The sequence below is a fragment of the Panthera uncia genome (genome assembly GCF_023721935.1).
Source record: "Panthera uncia isolate 11264 chromosome D3 unlocalized genomic scaffold, Puncia_PCG_1.0 HiC_scaffold_8, whole genome shotgun sequence".
Taxonomy (NCBI): Eukaryota; Metazoa; Chordata; class Mammalia; order Carnivora; family Felidae; genus Panthera; species Panthera uncia.
The window spans coordinates 39,309,461-39,328,417 of NW_026057586.1; the positions used below are offsets into that span (position 1 = coordinate 39,309,461).

At 38.0% G+C, this 18,957-nt stretch overlaps 1 pseudogene; it reads left to right on the plus strand.

Moving 5' to 3' along the window:
- Positions 1-12,808: 12,808 nt before the first annotated feature.
- LOC125914319 (ubiquitin-like-conjugating enzyme ATG3) lies at positions 12,809-18,588 on the plus strand (annotated as a pseudogene).
- Positions 18,589-18,957: the final 369 nt, after the last annotated feature.

Genomic DNA, 18,957 nt, shown 5'->3' on the forward strand with positions numbered 1-18,957 from the left:
AACATGTTTGTTTGTACTCAGTATTATGCAAAGAATCCAGAATTATTTTATTGGTATTTTATAAGTAACTCCTCGAGGATGGAAGTCCCCAAACCTTGTTATTCCAATTATAAATGTTAGTGCATTTTAATATATTATTATATATTACAATATCTATTTGGCAGATCCTTATTTTTGAAGTTTATTCTTCATAAGCATAAGATGGCAAGGTGCAAAGAAAACAGTGCAACACCATTTATAGTATGTGTGTGTGCACTTATCTCTTAGAGTCATGAATTCATAATCTCATTCACATGTAAAATGTATACGGTTAAAATATGAATAACAGCGTGGAAGAGAAGGAAACAGGTCAGAAATACTGAGAAGGAAAAGAAAACAAATTTTAAAAATGTATTGTTCAAGCCATTTAGAGTAATATTTTGTTTCTGATTCTTTATCAAAAGCACAAAGCAGTTGCTGAATATGAGCATAATTGTATGTGCCTCTTTATTTGCAATAATTTTATTTTGGCATTTCGAATTGAATCACCCATTAAGATATTAGTTTAGTTGCTGAATGTATTAAATCATTTGAAACAAATCATGTAAGGGGATAGACATACTTCTGAAGAAATCTGTTCTGAGTAAGACAAGTGTACTTCATTTTAACAAGGCATTCACAAGTCCATTGCTGGATTCCAAAACATTTCCACTGTGTTGCATTCACACAACTAGTCTATAAATGTACCAATTTAGTTCTGACACATCAAGCATAAATTTGAGTTTGAAAGTCTCACTTGACTGAGTTTTACAGGTGTCCATATTGTTCTATGATAAAAGGTGACATTCGGGCCATCATGGATAAGCGTGTGCTGTATCTTAAAAATGCTCACAATTTCCTTTTGTTCTGGTTCAGTTTTGGTGTCTAGATCATCTTGCACCTATTAGCAATTTCATTTCACCATCATGCCTGTACAGTAGTATATTTCACAGACAGGGTGTTAGCTGGATATATTTCATCCAGACTCTACGTATTTTGCCCAACCAACGTGTCAGAGCACTAGACCTGGCTTAGAGGTCACTTTTGTAATCCGTGAGGAAAATAAAACATGGGAGCTCAGTAGCACACACATCCACAATCAGCAGTAGTCTTCTTCTCTGATAGAGATTGCAACTTATGAAAGGGAACATGCAGAGTATAAATGAGAAAAGAGCTAACCAGCCAGATCAGCCAAATAAACCCTGGTGATTGCTGGAGTGAGAGATCACATCCAGACTGACCTAATGTCCAGTCATGAGTTATATAAGTATTTCTGGAATGTTAAATGGAGAAAAAAAATGACCAGGAAGGAGCAAGAGATAGCACTAGGGCAACGATATAATTTATTACTAAGACTAGAACAATTATGATCATAAAAGAGGGTGATACTAACAATTACACTGGGAAAACAAACATAAACCAGAACTGTCCTGGGAAAACTGGAATGCATGATGCCCCCTGGACAGCCCAGTAACTTGGAAACCCGACCAAAAAAAAATGTACAGTCCTTATAAATCAGTAAACCATGAGAAATCTAAGTTTAGGACTGCACTGGGGAACAGGAAAGTCAGTATGATTAGTAATATTTGGGGAAATAGTTACAGTTGCCTATAATTGAAGAGTTGCCTATAATTGCCTATAATTAGAATCGGAAACTGGTACCAGTGCAAATGAAGATACCCTGGGAGGTAAACAAAGTGAAAGTAAATAAGGTCCTTACTTCTTCCACTTGGGGTATATTTGGTATTAACTCTTTCTGGCCACTAGGGGACCACTTAGTACTTTGCACGTTGCCTTGAACCGCTTTATACCATTCTGCTCATAGACTAAAGAAAGACCACCGGATGCTAATTATGTCAGGGTCCTGTGTCATCTCTTGCCTATACAGCACATACTGGTAATTGATTATATGACACTGTTGCCTAGGGGCTTCAAGTGTCTTAGTTTGGTTTGTTCCAACTCACGGACTTCTTAGATGTGTCTGAAATCTTTGGCGTATCCAGACAAATGCCTGGGCAGAGCTTCACACGGTAAGAATTGGATCCGTATTTTTCTTTTTTTGATTTGGATAACAGCCCTGTCTGGGAACTTCCCTAGCCCTTCCCTAACTATTGAACTCTGATTTCAGGTAATAATTTGAGTTTAGAAATAACAAAAAAAAATTAATTACAATTATTACATACCTACTAGGTACCAAGTGCTGTGTATTTATATCTGAACACTTTTTTCTAATCCTATAATTTCTCCCAAGAAAGCATTTTTTTTCCCTCTCATATTAGAGATGAAAAAACTGAGACTTTGGTTGAATTTCTTACCCCAGGTCTAAGACTATACAGATGGGCCAAAGATGAAATTTCAATCATTGTCCTAAGTTTATACGATTTCACCTGTCCCACAACAGAAAGGGAGAAAAGACAACTAGTCACCTGGTTCTCGTCATGATGTCCATGAATCCTTTTTTTGTTTTTTTTAATATATGAAATTTATTATCAAATTGGTTTCCATACAACACCCAGTGCTCATCCCAAAAGATGCCCTCTTCAATACCCATCAACTACCCTCCTCTCCCTCCCACCCTCCATCAACCCTCAGTTTGTTCTCAGTTGATGTCCATGAATCCTAATTCCAAGCAGAAATGCACAGAATTGTCTCACTGAGAATTTGCTATGGACTCTGTACAGAAAACCCTACACTGTGACATCTGCCTCACAAGCCCCCGGACATCTTCCATCATCACCTACTGAATGGGGAATTCAGGCTGTCATCCTGGAAAGTAGCTCTGTGCCACCTTAGACACAGAGTTACCAAGGCACGGGTGGAATGCTAAGGCATGAGCACTCTCAAAAATCTCACTGCCTGACATTATTTGATGTGCATATTGGACATTTTGTTTGATTGTTTTTAATTCTTTTAATTTTATTATAATTGCATATAGTTTTTATCTACAGTATGATACATAGATAGATGATAGATGATCAGTAGGTAGGTAGATATAGATAGATAGATAGATAGATAGATAGGTAGATAGATAGAGATAGATAGATAAATGATAGTTTGCTTCAAGGCTTGTGCCATATGTCTAGTGACAGGTCACTTCATGTGAAAATTCTGAAGCAAGCGCACCCACTAACCTCGAGTATTACACTGTCATTATAGTCACTATATTGTGACTTTTTTAAAGATTTAAAGTAAAACCATGAAAGGATAAGATCATATCTTATTCATCTCTGAATTCCCAATCCTCAGCATACCTTCTGGCACATACTTCCTGACAAACAGCAATTTAAAAAGAGAGAAAAAAAAAAGTGCCACCCATCTATCACCTGAATGCCAATTTCATTTCCAGTGGAAAATCCAGTGCCTTCCCCTGAAATTTCCAGCGAGGCCTCTAGCTACAATTTCTTCTCGAAAATACTTGCCTACAACAACTTCTGTGCCCTGCATGGGGCATCTGCTCTTTTACCTCTGCCCCAAGATCGACCCCAATAGCCTTTCCACAGAGATGTTTTATATCCTAGCAACACAAACACAAACCATTAAAATTGAATATTAGATATCCTTGAGCTGACCAGAACTGCAACTATGTTACCATGTTTCCCTGTCATCAGTTCTCTCTTGTCTACTCTCTGTTCTGGGCACTCGAAGCGTCTGTTCGTTTCTAGTAGACAACATTTGAGCTATTTCTTTTGTTTCCTTTCCTCTGGCTATTCCAGGTGCTAAGGTATCACCTGCAGTCCTAAGGGATATACAGAATTATTTTCAGAGATTAAAGTCTTTGCCAACTCTTAAGATAAAATATAAGTTTTAATCTCATAATGCAAGGAAGGAAAGAAAGGAATGGGAAGACAGAGGGGGAAAATGAGGAGAGCAGAGTGGGGAGAGGACTATGGAAGCCACTTACAGCCCGTGACTGCTGTGTAAGTATGCAGGGAAATTGTGTTTCAGTCTCAAAACTATGATAAGCCTCTTACTAAATCATATAGCTGACTTGGGGAACAGGCTTCCTTTCTTTCTTTCTGTCCCTGCCTCCTGCTCCTCTCTCTTTAATGACATGGGATCAACATAAACAGCACATATTTTAAGTACACATGCGAATTTTTCTACATATGTAGACACCCGTGAAACTGTCATCTCAATCAGCAGAACGAATGTAGCCACCATCCCAACACCTCCCCAGCCCCTTTGTAAACCCATTAGACCTTACCCTGTCCTCAAGAAATCACTCATCTGCTTTCTGTCACTATAAATTAGTTTGCATTCTCTAGGATTTCATATAAATGAGATCGTATAGCATTAACTCTTTTTTTCAGTCAACATAATTATTCTGAGATCCATCATGTTTTCCATACATAAATAGCTCATTGTTTTCTTTGCTGTGGAATTCCATTGTATGCATATATCAATATTTGTTCATCTGTTCACCTATTCATGAATATTGAGGTTATTTCCAGTTTGGCTATTACAAACAAGACCAATAAGAATATGATATGTTTTCATTTTTCCTGGGTAAATATCTAAAAGTGGAATGGCTGGATCATATGACAGGCAAGCATTTAACATCTTAAGAAACCACCAAACTGTTTTCCGAAGTGGTTGTACCATTTCGTGTCCCCGCCAGCACTGTATGAGAGTTCTAGTTCCTCTGCATCCTTGTCTATATTAAGTATGGTCAGCCTTTGAAATTTTAGCCCTTCTGATAGTTGTGTGATGGTATCTTGTGGTGCTTTTAACTTGCAGTTCCCTCATGTCTAACGTTGTTCAGCATTTTTTCACATGCTTAAATGCCATCCATGTATCTTCTTTGGTAAGCTATCTATTCAAATGTTTGCCCATTTTTAATTGGGGTGTTTGTTTTCTCATTATTGGATTTTAAAGTTCTTTATCCTAGATTTAATTCTTTAACAGATAAAAGCTTTGCAAATATTTTCCACCAGTCTATGGCTAGTCATTTCATTTACTTAACAGTGTCTTTTAAAGGGCAGTTGGGTGGCTCAGTCAGTTAAGCACCCAGCTCTGGAGGTCATAATTTCACAGTCATGAGGTAAAGCCCCACGTTGGGCTCTGTGCTAAGAGTGGAACCTGTTTAAGATTCTCTCTCTCCCTCTCCCTCTGCCCCTCTCCTGCTCACACTCTCTATAAAATGAAATGAAATATGAAATGAAATGAAATGAAATGAAAGGCATAAGTTTTTAATTTTAAAGAAGTATAAATTATCAATTTGTTCTATTATGGATCCCCCCTTTTTTGGAAATATATAAGAGATCTTTACCTACACCAAGGTCACTAAATTTTCTCCTTTGTTTTCTTCCAGAAGTTCTACTCTTTTAGGTTTTGTGGTTAGTTTTATCATCCATTTGACTTATTTTTTTATATATTATAAGAAGTATGAGCCAAAGTTCATTTTTTTGTGTAGGGGTCAAAGTTCATTTTTTTGTTTATGGATATCCAGGCTCTTTGCTGACAAGAATATTTTTCTCCACTGAATTGGCATTATACTTTTGTCAAAAATCAGTTGTCCATAGACCCTCTAATTTGTTTCATTGCTCTATTGTCTATCTTGATACTAATACCACACTGTCATAATTTCTGTACCTTTATAAGTCCTAATATTGAAAGTGTTCTCCCACCAACTTTGTTCTTTTTTTCCCACATAAGTGTTAAAATCAGCTTTTCAATATTTACCAAAAAAAAAAAAAAAAAAAAAAAACCCACCATGATTTTGATTGGAATTGCATCAAATTTATAGATCAATTTTGGGAGGACTAATACCTAAATAATATTAACTCGTTCAACCCATGAAGAGTACATCTTTTCATTTATTTATATCTCCCTTAATTTCTCACAAAAGTATTTTATTGTTTTTAATGCACAGGTCTTTCATATATTTTGTCAGATTTATATCTAAGTATTTTACATTTTTCATGCTATACTATAATACATGAGATATTTTTAATGTTCAGTTGTAAGAGTCTATTGTTAATATATTCAAATACATTTGCATATAAATCTTATATCCAGAAATCTTCAAAAGTCACTTATTATTTAGAGTTCTTATAGATTCTATGTGATTTTGTATACAAATAATCATGTGAAAATGCAAATGAAAGTTTTACTTCTTCCTTCCTTATCTGGATAACTTTTCTTTCTTTTTCTTACTTGACTCTGCTGGCTTGAATCTCCAATTGGATTTTTTTTTTTTTGCTTTTTTTTGTTTGTTTGTTTTTAATTTATTTTTTTTTAAGAGAGAGTGTGTGCACTCACAAGCATGGGGAGGGACAGACAGAGAGTAAGCAGGGCTTCATGCACAGCATGGAGCCTGACGTGGGGCTTAATCCCATGATGCTGAGATCATGACCTGAGCCAAAATCAAGAGTCAGATGCTTAACCAACTGAGCCACCCAGGTGCCCCTCCAATGCATTGTTGAATAGAAGTGGTGAGAGTAAGCATCCTTGTCTTTTTCCTAGTTCTAGGAGGAAAACATTCAGCCTTTCATCATTAAGTGTGTTAGCTACTGTCATCAGATTGAGTACATTTCTAATCCTGGTTTCCTGAGAGATTTTGTTTTTTCCTTAATGGGGAATGATTTTGTTGGATTTTGTCAAATACTTTTTCTAGTGAGATGATCATAAGCATTTTCTTTTTTGGATATCGAAATGTCAAACCACCTTTGAATTCCCGTGGTCAGCCCTGCTTGGTCATGATGTATTATCCTTTATGTGTGTGTGTATGTGTATACATATATGTATGTATATGTGTACATATACATATATGTATATACACACATATATATAGTTGGATTTTATTTGTTTAAATGTTATTTAGAATTTTTTGCACCTGTGCTCATGAAGAATATTGGGCTATCATTTTCTTTCCTTGCAATATCTTTGATAGGGTGCAGGCTAATTCTGACCTCATAAAATGAATTGGGAAGTAACCTCTCCATTTTAAAGGGAAAAAACATACACCCACAGTATTCTGATTTTTGGAGCCATAAATATCCAATCCTCCATGTTTAAAAGAAGTTATTTTGTGACCTTGTTTTCTTTTACGTATTTCTCATATGATGTGCTCTCCAGAACCTGACTTTTATGCTCTTTATCTTGAAAAGTGACAAACTTCTACACTCCTTCTTAAAAATGGGACTCTGAGAAGAACACAGCTTAGCAACATTTTCTTATCACTTTATTGAACAGTAGGACTTTCACATCCTTTAGTCTTGTCATTTAACTTTTATTAATGCAGCCAAAGATGGCTTTACTACAAACTAAATCCTTTTCCATCATCACTGCCATAAAGCCATGTTATAATGTCACAACAAGAGCCCAAATGAAAGGATCCTATCCTTCTATCCTTGAGAGTAAACTTTACTATGCCTTTATCCAAACAGAGAAGGATTCTTCTTAAAACACGCATGCAGGACAGATCTAAGGAATGCAAACCTCTTACCCTTTGGCTGGTGACTACAACCAAATAAAAAAAAAAATCTATGAATACAAAGAAAGCCTGTTGTTGGGAAGTCCTCCAAGGTGGCCTTTATAAGAAGACTTGGACAGCAAGTTACTAGCCAAAGACCAGATCTAGGCATCATGAGAAAATTGGAGGGTAGGTGTGATTGGACAACTGTAGGTATTGGCACCAACAGAACAATTCTTTTCTCTTGTTTGTATGAGTCTTTTGATTTAAAACAATAATATTTGTTACTTGTACTTTGACCTAAGTAAATCAAAAAAAGACTGGCTTGATATGAAAAGAGACTCTTATTCAGTGTCTCAGGAGTAGCATACTTTATCTTGAGATGATTGGTAGTAACTGTCTCCTAATTACAGGCTGTATGCCAATAAGACATGGAGCAACTAAGATGAGAAATTCAAGAGTTAACTTTTATCTCAAATTTACTGACCTCTGGTAGACCATGAGCTGTAAAGAAATTTAACAGATATTTGGTAAATAATAGATAATGTATAAGTGTTTGCTACATAAGCGAGTAAGTAACTAACATAACAACAAAGTGACAGAATGAATGAATGGGTCGGTCCTGTCATCATCCAGGATAAAGGGACAAAGAAACAGATGGTACCATCAAATTAGAGCAATTCAAGGAGGGCTTATATACAAGCACCGATTACAAAGACATGAGTAAGCTATAGCAGAAACAAAGGATGGTGCAGAAATCCTGGCCAATAGTAGTGGAGCTGTTGCCACCTCCAGACCTAAAGGAGAGGGAGAAGGCATGGAAGCCCATTGATGTAATCTGTACAGATCAGCCTACCAAAGCAGAGAGTGGGGAGGAGAAGGGTGGAGAGAGGGTCTCAAGGAATAAGCAGAGGATATTCATTACAAATAGGCTTTGCACCAGGCCTAAGAGCAATCAGCTCCAGAAAAGGAATGCTACCAATGCAACAGGTTGATCTTCAAGCTGTGGAAGGAGTGTCTAAATAAGCTGATATAAACAGGCATAAAAGAAAATATAGCTCAAATGGTGTCTGGGGCACAAGGACACCAAAATGTTGATAATACTCCCTCAGAAAAGTGTCTGACCTCAAATTTACCAAAGACCAGTTTTCAAGCAGGTCAACTGTAGGGATTTGATACCTTTCCTCTGATAGCAACCAGGAGGTGGTAGAGACCAATAAAGGGAACTTTAAAAATGGTCCTGAGTTGGTATACTGTTAATCATGTTAGTATACTGTTGGTTATTTTTTAACTAAAAAAAAAAAAGTTCGTTTAAAACCTAATTTCTTAAACCATTGTCAAAGTGAGAATTCTGAACTAAAAAAGAACATAAGAGTCCACTATACTGGTATCCAAAATCAAAGTCTCCTCCAGGCAAATTTACGATTATGATTTAATATCAGACAGGCAGTGGCCTCTAATCTCTCAGCTCATGCCTTTCCCCTTTTACTCATGTTAGTGTAGTGATAAATGATGTAGAATTTCTGAGAGAGAGAGAGAGAAAATTATGCCCAATATAAAAAGTGGTTGAAAAAGCTGATTACAGAGTCATTAGCCCCTGTGGGCTCATTTTATTGCTATAAAGTCATCATTCAAGTAGACATATATTTAGCTTCTGTGGCCTTCATTTGTGGTAAGCAAAATAATCTCAGACAAAAAAAGGGAGCCCAAGTTCAAACTTCCTATTTTTAGTGATGTGACAACCAATTTGCTAAATTAGAAAAGCCCAGCGCAGAAGCAGAGGAATGTCATCAGTTTGCATTCCTTGTACTGTGTGCTGCTCAGACCACATCTAGGGACAGGTTTACTCCTAGATCACATGTTCTATTTGGAACACCTGGAATCCAACATGTGGCCAGAAAAAGATACCAAAGATGGCGAGGAACTTATACACACCTTGACACTGAGAAACAGTTGAAGGAACTGGACATATTTAGTCTAGGAAATAGAAGCCTATATGGAACAAAAAGTCTTTTGATTTAATTTTTGGACTTACTGTGGAAAACAGATTGATTTATTCTCTAGCTAGTTCAAATAATTTATGGAAAAACACTTCCAATTCAAGGTGAAACATTTATTCATTCATTCATTCATTCATTCATTCAATATTTATGGACCAAATATAATTTTTCTACTATTGTGCTAGGTTCTAAAAGCTAAAGAAGAATTTATCAGCAAACACTGATTTTAAAAATTGTGAACTCTAGGGACACCTGGGTGGCTTAGTCGGTTGAGTGTCTGACTTCAGCTCAGGTCATGATCTCACAGTTTGTGGGTTCAAACCCCACGTCAGGCTCTGTGCTGACAGCTCAGAACCTGAAGCCTGCTTCAGATTGTGTCTCGCCCTCTCTCTCCACCCCACCCCTGCTTGTGCTCTGTCTCTCTCCCCCTCAAATAAACATTAAAAAAAAATTTTTTTTTAATTGTGAACTCTTACTTGTGGGTCTGTAATCAAACACTATCTGTGAGTGGTAGTATAGAAGGTAGAATGTTTGTGTTTCTTATTTTAATGTGCACACAAATCACCTGGGAAACTGAATATCCATAGATTCTAATGCAGTAGATCTGGGCTGGGGCCTGAGATTGTACATTTCCAGTAAGTTCCCTGTTGATCCAGACGCTGCTGGTCTGTGGGCCATTCTTTGATTTAGCACAGCATTAAGGTCATTGCCTCTCCTATGTTCTCTGATTTTAGTGAGAATCAGCGGACCTATTTTGTGTCATCTCAGATGTGATGTGTCATCTTTCAGATAAAGAAACAAAATTACAAGATGTTTTTGGTCAGACATCTGTCACTAGAAGAGTGAGGTTTGGTGCTGCATCCCACTTTGCAACTGCATCCTGGTTAAGCTGTTTTGCCCACCCTTTTAGTATAAATTGCAAGCCATGTGAAAAGAACATACCAGTACACAATCTCCATTCAAAATCTTAGTTCTGAGCTACTCTCCTTGACCTTTGCTCATGTTCATCCCATCCCGTCATAGTCCCATCTTATGCTCTAATTCCCTAGTACTGAAATTTTGTTTGCCCTTCAGAAGTGACATTTAGGGCATTTTTTTTTTCAGGTTCAACCTTGGAGTAGTTCAGCGATGATCTTGGTATCTTCCCTATTACTTTTTACCCACTGTGAGGACCCAGGCTTCTCAGTAAACATTCTTGCCCTTCAGCTCAGAATCAGTCTCCTTAAAACAGTTTCTGCCACTATCCTGAGTAGGAATTGAATACATTGAGGCTATTGAGATCAATTTGCCATCTCAGGTGGCCCAGAATGATTGCAGATTTCCAGAAATTATTAGGAAGGTGGAGTTTATCCAATATAATTTCCAAACAGTCTATTTTTTTCTGTAAGTGAAAAAGTGTGAGGAGAATACTGATAAAAACTGATACTAGAGATTCATCTAAGTAATGATAGTTACAATCCTTGGGAAGGATGATTCTTCAGAAGATAAACTAAGAGTTTACAAGTTTAGAAATGTATTCCATTTTATAGGCAAATTCTCCAAATTACCTCTTATCAAAAATTCATCCTTAGGTGTTTCCATACAGTTTTAATAAATTTGACTACTAAACTGAATAAAAGACACTAGAAAAACATACAATCATTGAGAGAAACTGGAGTGATTTTAATAAGAATGAGCTAATTTTTAATCAGTCTAAACAATGTCCTTCAATTTGCAGAATATATTCAAATAGAGCAACCCAGAGGGGTGGCCATTCCCTCTCATATTCATGCCCACCATCTATGAACTATGACAGAGTTTCTTGTCTGAAGACTCCCCTCCCACTAATAACTTGTATTCTGTTATTTGCTATGTATTAGACTTGGTTCCCCCCCTCCGCCCCGCCAAAAAAAATTCTAAGCTCTTACAGGTAAAGCCTTTGTTTGATTCTTCCTTTGAATTTTCCTCAGCACTGGGCAGTAAACAATACTTATTGTTTTATTAACAAGTATAAACAAAACTTATTGTTTTATTATTAAAGATGTTAAAAGAAATTATTTTACCTGCAAGAGATATTACATCTGCTTTCCATTTGGTAAGAAGTGAGTCACTTGGAACTGGTGCTCAGGGGGCAGAAAATTGTGAATATGGCAGAGACATTTTGGACTACTGTTTTGAGTTCTAGAAAAAAAGGCAAGGCAAAGATTCTCTGGGACAAATGTGTGCAGTCAACTGGGTTAGAGGAAGGAGGCTGGGCAGGGTCTTTACTGTCATTCCACCATATTGCCTGTGGTATCCACTGCTTCAAAACTACTATGACCCCTACTTGCACATAAAAACAAAAGGGTGTGAGGACACCTTGCTACTAAGGCGTTCAAGAAGAAAGACAGGTTTGTGTCTTATATGTACCATGTTTGTGTGGTGATCATTTGAAATACTTCAAAATCTGTAAGGATTTGTGAAGGAAATCAGTAGCCATGTGCTTTCCTGTTTCTCTTTTCAGAACAAAGTTGTGTCATTCTCCTTCCCCATCTTTTTCTTCTGTGGTTCCTCAGCCCATGCCTTAAAAAAATGTTTATTTATTTTGAAAGAGAGAGAGAAAGAGTACATATAAGTGGTGTAGGGGCAGAGAGAGAGGGAGAGAGAGAATCCCAAGCAGGCTCCACACTCTGCTCAGCTGTTGTCTCCCACAACTGTGAGATCATGACTTGGGCTGAAATCAAGAACTAGATACTTAACCAACTGAGCCACCCAAGTGCTTCTTAGCCTGTGCCTTTATGTGAGCCTTGGGCTCCATGGTATATCTGTGTCAACTTGGCCAGGCCACTGGGTGCCAATATTTGGCCAAACATTACTCTGGATAATGTTCACTCTTCCTGTATCAACTTGACTGGACTACCCTATGCAGATATTTGGCCAAACATTATTCTGGATGTTTCTGTGAGAGTGTTTTTGGATAAGATTTAAGTTGGTGGACTTTGAGTAAAGCAGATTACCCTCCATAGTGTAGTGGGCCTCAATCAATCAGTTGAAGACCTGATTAGAACAAAAGACTGACCTCCCCTAAGCAAGAGAGAATTCTGCTGCCGAAGCCTTTGGACTTAAACTATAATGTCAACTTTCCCTGTTCTCCAGTCCAATGACCCACTCTGCTGATTCTGGCAGCCTCCATAATCACTTGAGTCAATTTCTTAAAATCTCTCTCTCTCTCTCTTTCTCTTTTTCTCTCCGTACATACACACTCTCTCACCTCCTATTGGTTCTGTTTCTTTGGAAAACCCTCACAAATATAGGCTTCTTTCACTGTGACATTTAGAAGTTTGCCCTTTCTCACATAATCACAATGGCCACAAACCATTAAAAGAAACTCAAACGATCAAATGAAGAAGGTACTGACATGAAAGTAGCCTATCCTCAGTTTCCAAACAGACTGCAGCACAGTGCAGATAAAGGAAACAAACAGCTGGATAAACTGGAAAACTTCCAGTATTTTCTCCACTGTGACAGAAAACTTCTTAGACAAGCCTCTGTATTTCAGGAGTTAAACTTCCACTTCTTCTGTCTGTCAGGACATGAAGACTGTTCTGTTGAACTTGGTAAGAAATGGATGATTGAAGGGGGTAGGCTGTTCAGTTAATAAGGATGTCAGGGAAAACTGGGGTCCCAGAGCTTTTAAAATGGAGAATATAGAACTGAAAAAGTGAGCAACAGCAATCAGATGGAAGAAGGTCCTAATTTTAAGACAGAAGCAACAGAAGCTATAAGCATGCTTCATAGGAAACCTGGAAATCCACTGGTGAATCTCAGCCACGGCATTCTACTCTACTTTCTTTAATTTGATCTCTGTCCACCGCTAGAGAGCAAGGGTGATATTTGTTCATGTTTACAGGCCATAGCATACAATCATTTTTCCAGTTCCCCACTGTCTACAAACAATTGTTTCTCCGACAAAGACCATTATTGACTATAAAAATTCAGCAACAGAGAAAAGAATAAATTTCAAACAGTTGTACTTTTTTGATGAGTAATGTATAGAAAGATTTCCTCTACAAAGTAGGAGGTCTCTTCATAATCTTTAAGTGGATCTTGGACAGTTTCTCAGCAAGTGTATTTCATATCTTCACAGTTTCAAAAACCATGAAATCCTTAGTCTTCCGACTGCTGACTTCGAATTTGTCTGTAATTCAACACATCTGTGATTATCTCTGGACAGGGAAAACAATAAAAGAAGTGAAACCACTGAAAATTCCACTTACACTCCCAAGGGCCCTTACAACTTGCAACTTGTCCTAGTACCTCTCCTTTCCCCATCCTTTTTTTTTTTTTTTTTGTCTCCCAAACAGTGATAAGCCCAAGGTTACATATTATCCACAGTTTTCAAATCAATATTACCTTATATCACTATTGCTGCACAGTTTAGGGCTTTGCGGCTAGCTACCATGACAATAGATGCACAGCCTGGAACCAGTTTTAGTTAATTAGAGTCAATCAATCCAAACTTTGCTAACTTACTCATGTGAAACAATAGTATAATGAACCAAAGTCGGCAAGATGATTGGGAAACACAAATTATTGCACCCTGATAAATTAAATGTGACTATTACAAAACCTTCTTTCTAAATGAACACTCAGGGAAGGAATATGAGTCTTTAATATAATTAAGAAGACAGGGAAAATAAACCTAAAGGAGCTATTAAAAACTCCACCTTTTTTTGTTTTTAAGGAAGAAAAATAAAGGTTGTGTTATGGAAAGATCTTGTGGCATCTTTATGTATTAATTTGGGAAAATAACTTCCTGTTGGTTCTGGTCCTTGGATAGAGTAGACAGAAAAGCAGGACATGCATATATGGGGATGCCAGAACCACGGCAGGGTGGTGAAAGAGCAAAAGGGGAGAGACAGGCCTAAACCTCTGTGTCTGTGTGTGCGCAGTGTTAAGAGTGTGGGTTGATGTGACCCAGGGGTCAGTGCTTTGGGTAATGTATGGAATTGAATGGAAGCATTTCCCTAGAACTCTGGCAGATCTGATGTGCTATCATTGGTGTTTGTGGCACACATGCTGAACCCAAGGGCTGCAGTAGACTAAGTAAAATATACAGCCATTTTACACATGTAATTGATAGAAGACAAACCCAAGATTCAACCTTCCAGTAGCCAAACATTGCTGTTGCTTTACCCCAGGGTAACCTGTGAATCCTATCAGAACTGTTACTTGGGTTAAAAAAAATATGTTGATGGTTAAATGGGGACTAAAAGAACTTTTGCAATGGAAATTGATGGGAAGATAGTAGCTGCCCCATTTGGGAAGCAAAAAGAAACTGGAAAGGAGATTGAGGAGGGTAGAGAAAGGAAAACAATGCAGAAGGATAACTTTTAAAACAAGATTCATCTGTCTCACCTTAAGCTAAAAGTGGTCCAATTATTGGCTGTTGGCAGTGAAACAGCTCACATAAAAACTTTGTAAGAGGCAGATTCAAAGAGCTCTCACCTGAAGTTTGAAGACCTGGGTTGGTTGGGGGGGGGGGGGGGGGTCCTCTCCCAGCCAGTTAAATGATCTATTTGACCTCTGTTTCCTTATCTGCAAAATGGGGTGTTGAGGTAGATCATCACTGAAGAAGCTTCCAACTCAAAATATCCCAACTGCTGGTACAATTTCAAGAAAAGTTTTTAATAATTTACTTATAATGACACATGTTAACTACCATTATAAACTGAATGTCTCCTAACTCAAAAGTTGAAAACTAACCCCCAGTGTAATGGTATTAGGAGGTGAAGCCTTTGGGAGATGCTTAGGTTTTGCAGGTAGAGCCCTCATTAATGAGATTAGTGCCCAAATAGAAGAGGCCTCAAAGAGCTCTCTCATCCATTCCACTATGTGAGGACACAGGAATCCATAAACACAGAAGAAAACTCTTACCAGACACTGAATTTGCTGGCACTTTGATCTTGGACTTCCCAGCCTCCAGAACTGTGAGAAATAAATGCTTGTTGTTGAAGTCACCCAGTCTACAGTACTTCTGTGACAACAGCCCAAATGAGCCAAGACAACTACTGAGCTACTTTGTTACCTTCTGTCCCATAGTCAGGCAGACCCGGGCAAATGCCAAAGATGCTTAGTGCGGTTCATAAAGGCATCATATGTCTTTACATATTGCTTTACACTGAGCTCTCACCTGTTTTCTCATACTCTTAAATAACAGCCAACTTGCAGTCTTTATACAGTTCTTATATGTCAGTCTAAGCTCATATACATTTTATTGTCACTTACCAGGGGCATAAACAGAGCCTGTCTTAAAGGGGGTTTAAAGGTTGGCCCTGCATCCATGGTGAGACTTGGTATCTGTACCTTGCTGGGCTGGTGGGAGACAGCTTTTGTTTAATTTTCCTTATTCTTTAAAGGCAGTTGGTACAATGATAAAGTGACTCACTCTTCCTCATGTCATGAATGAATTGTCAAATAATTTGAAGCTTCTAGAAGACAGGAAATAGAAGTTATATGGCTTTCAGTGTCCTATAATGTCTAACACAGTGTTTCAGCTACAGACGGGCTTAATCAATAGCTATTAGATGATGGATAGATGCATAGATGAAAGAATAGACTGCAGGTGGATGGGGAATAAACATATGAATAAACGGAAAGTCAATATAAACACTGGCATATAGTTGATATTTCCTTGCATTTGGAAAACTTAATGTCCTTATATTTAGAGACTAATTTTGGGAAATGGCAATATGACAGAATTCTACACATTTTTATATGCATTTAACATATTCATACTCATTTAACTACTAAAAAAATGTAACTAAAAGATAACAAAGTAATTTTTAACATCTCAACGATGTGTGATGTGACTGATTTAATCCCACCTACCATATCTCAGATTCAAATCCTATCATTAACAGTGAAATGAATTCAAACCAAGGGTTTACTTTCCAGATATATAGTTTTTATCTATAACTGAAATCTCACAAAACCAGTTGCTTCTCCCCAAACCACATAAAAACCACAAAGTATTTCATTGGCCATGACACCGCCAATTGGTGATGAAAAATTTGCTTGTACTTTTGACATTTCTGTGTAAAACAACAGCTGCTTCACTCACTTGGAAGCAGCCTTTTTCCCCCACTGGGGATTCTTATCCCCAGTGGAGGTGGGTGGGCATCTTGCTGGCAATGTTGCATGCATACAGAGATTCTTAGATACTCCATAGCTGACAGCTAAAATGAACTCATTCTGTGAAGGATATGTTTTCCGGTGGAAGACAGCCAGACCTGCTTTCCTTTGGGGAATAGAGTATGAGGGGTACCATGGCCCTGTTCTCATCATAGTGAGTCTAACACCCACAGTCACATGGGGCCAACCATGTACATTGTAGAAACCAAAGGCTAATACTTTAAATTCATCTTAACTACCAGAAGGAAACTTCTAGGTCAAAAATGAGCAGACAGTTTAAAGCAGAAATGTACCTGTAAATTTACTGGGTCCTCCTCTTTCCCTCCTATCATCACCACCATAAATACCATCATTATTATTCTCTCATTTGCCCTACATTCTTACGTTTCCAAGTTCCTGAAACTTGAATATTGTTTGTGCCCTTTTCCTCTGCCCCCCCCCTTCTTTTACTGCAAGTACCTTAAATCATACATTTAATGAACACCCTCATTTCTTGTGCTCCTAAAATTCAACCCAAGGGAAGAAATGAGATGAGTTTCATTTAGGCACATAACCTCAAAAGGTCAAGCCCTTAGAAGGTGGCCGTCATTCTGATGTATTCTATACTAATTATTTTGGCCCAGATCCCGCTGGTTGTGTTCCCACCATCATCACAACCCACCTTGTGAATGGCACTTCCTTACTCATTAGCTCCACGCCTATCAGGCAGAGTTTCAGTGCAAATCTGAGACTAGGTCTGCATGAACTCGGGATATTCCCCTAGAGCATGGGATGCAACTAGGAGTCAGAAGGCTCCACTTTATGTACTGCTGCCACTATGTAGTGGATATGCTAAGCTCACAGAGTTGTCATAAGGATGAAAGTACTTACTTAAAGGGCACAGGGATTTGTTAATGTTGGCTATGGCAATTCATAGTAGCATAGAAAGAACTCTGAGTGTGGAGATTTCAAGTCTGTCTTCAGCCACTTGTTAACTATGTGACATCACTTAACCTCTCTGAACTTCATTATCAGTATCTATAAAATGATAACATGATTTGAGTGATATGAATGTGCGTATGTATGTGTATATACACACATATATAGAAATACAAACCATGACACTTCTCTGACTTTTCTGAGTGGCTATTTCAGAAAGGCATGGGAAGTGGCTGAGTACCTGACTCCGGTCCTCAAGGAATCAAAGTTTGGGGGAACAGGTGTTATCAACCCAGAAGAGTTTGTGGCAAGCTGGAGAGCACTTAGCCCACCACTGTCCAACACGGTAATGGGCTACAGGGGAAGAGTTGAAAGTGAAGGCATACCTACCAACAGGCAAACAATTTTGGGGTCACCAAAAATGTGCCATGCTACAATACAAGCGGTGCAAATAGATGGAATATTCACCTGACTTGGAAGCTATCATTGAAGAAGATGATGGTGATGGGGGATGGGTAGCTACATGTCATAACACAGGTATTGCAGGAATTACTGAAGCAGTTAAGGAGATTACATTGGAAAGCAAGGACAGCATAGAACTTCAAGATCGCTCAGTAGGATTGAAGAGGAGGAAGAGGAAGATGAAGGAGAAGCTTCAGATATGGAAGAATGGGAAGAAAGTGGATTGTGGGAAACAGATGAAGCTTCCCTAGACACAAGGAAAATAGTAGAATTAGCTTGTGAAACCAAAACTGATGCTGCCAACCCGAACTTACGACCAGACACCATGACTATGGTTGTTCAGCTATGATGAGCAAAGGTAGCCTTTAACAGTCGAACACATGTGTGAAGACATCACTCAGCATCAGGTGAAGAAAACAGTGATCATTGAAAATCAGCCTCATCTCCCACCACCTCCTATGTGTTCAGTTCCCCCTTGCAGGCATACTGAGGCAATGAGGAAATCGTTAAGACCGTTGCAGGAGGGGAGAACTTGGTGTTCATACACATTTTCTTATTCTCTTGAAATTTGTACAGTCTGTCATTCCAACAGAATATGGCTACACAAGACCCTTCACAATGTAAGGAGAGAGCATAGGGTCTATCCTAATTATTCATTCATTCTATTTTTTAAAGAATTAATGCATAGATGTGACCACTGACCATATTCACCAATATGTACAATGTCTCTAATAAAGGGACTTATGTGTTTATGCATTAAATTTTAAGAGTTCCACCAAACGGCTATTTCACTGATGATCTGTGTTAAACAATTTAAGAATGTCTTTGATAATCTTCTAATAATTTCTGTATTGCTGACCTCCAGAATAATGGAGAAAGTCTCATACTTGCCAGCACTAGTACAATGCAAAACATATAATAACTGTCATTAAAATGTAGCCAACAATACATAGCAAAAATCCAAAACATGTGACTACATGGTAATATATAAAA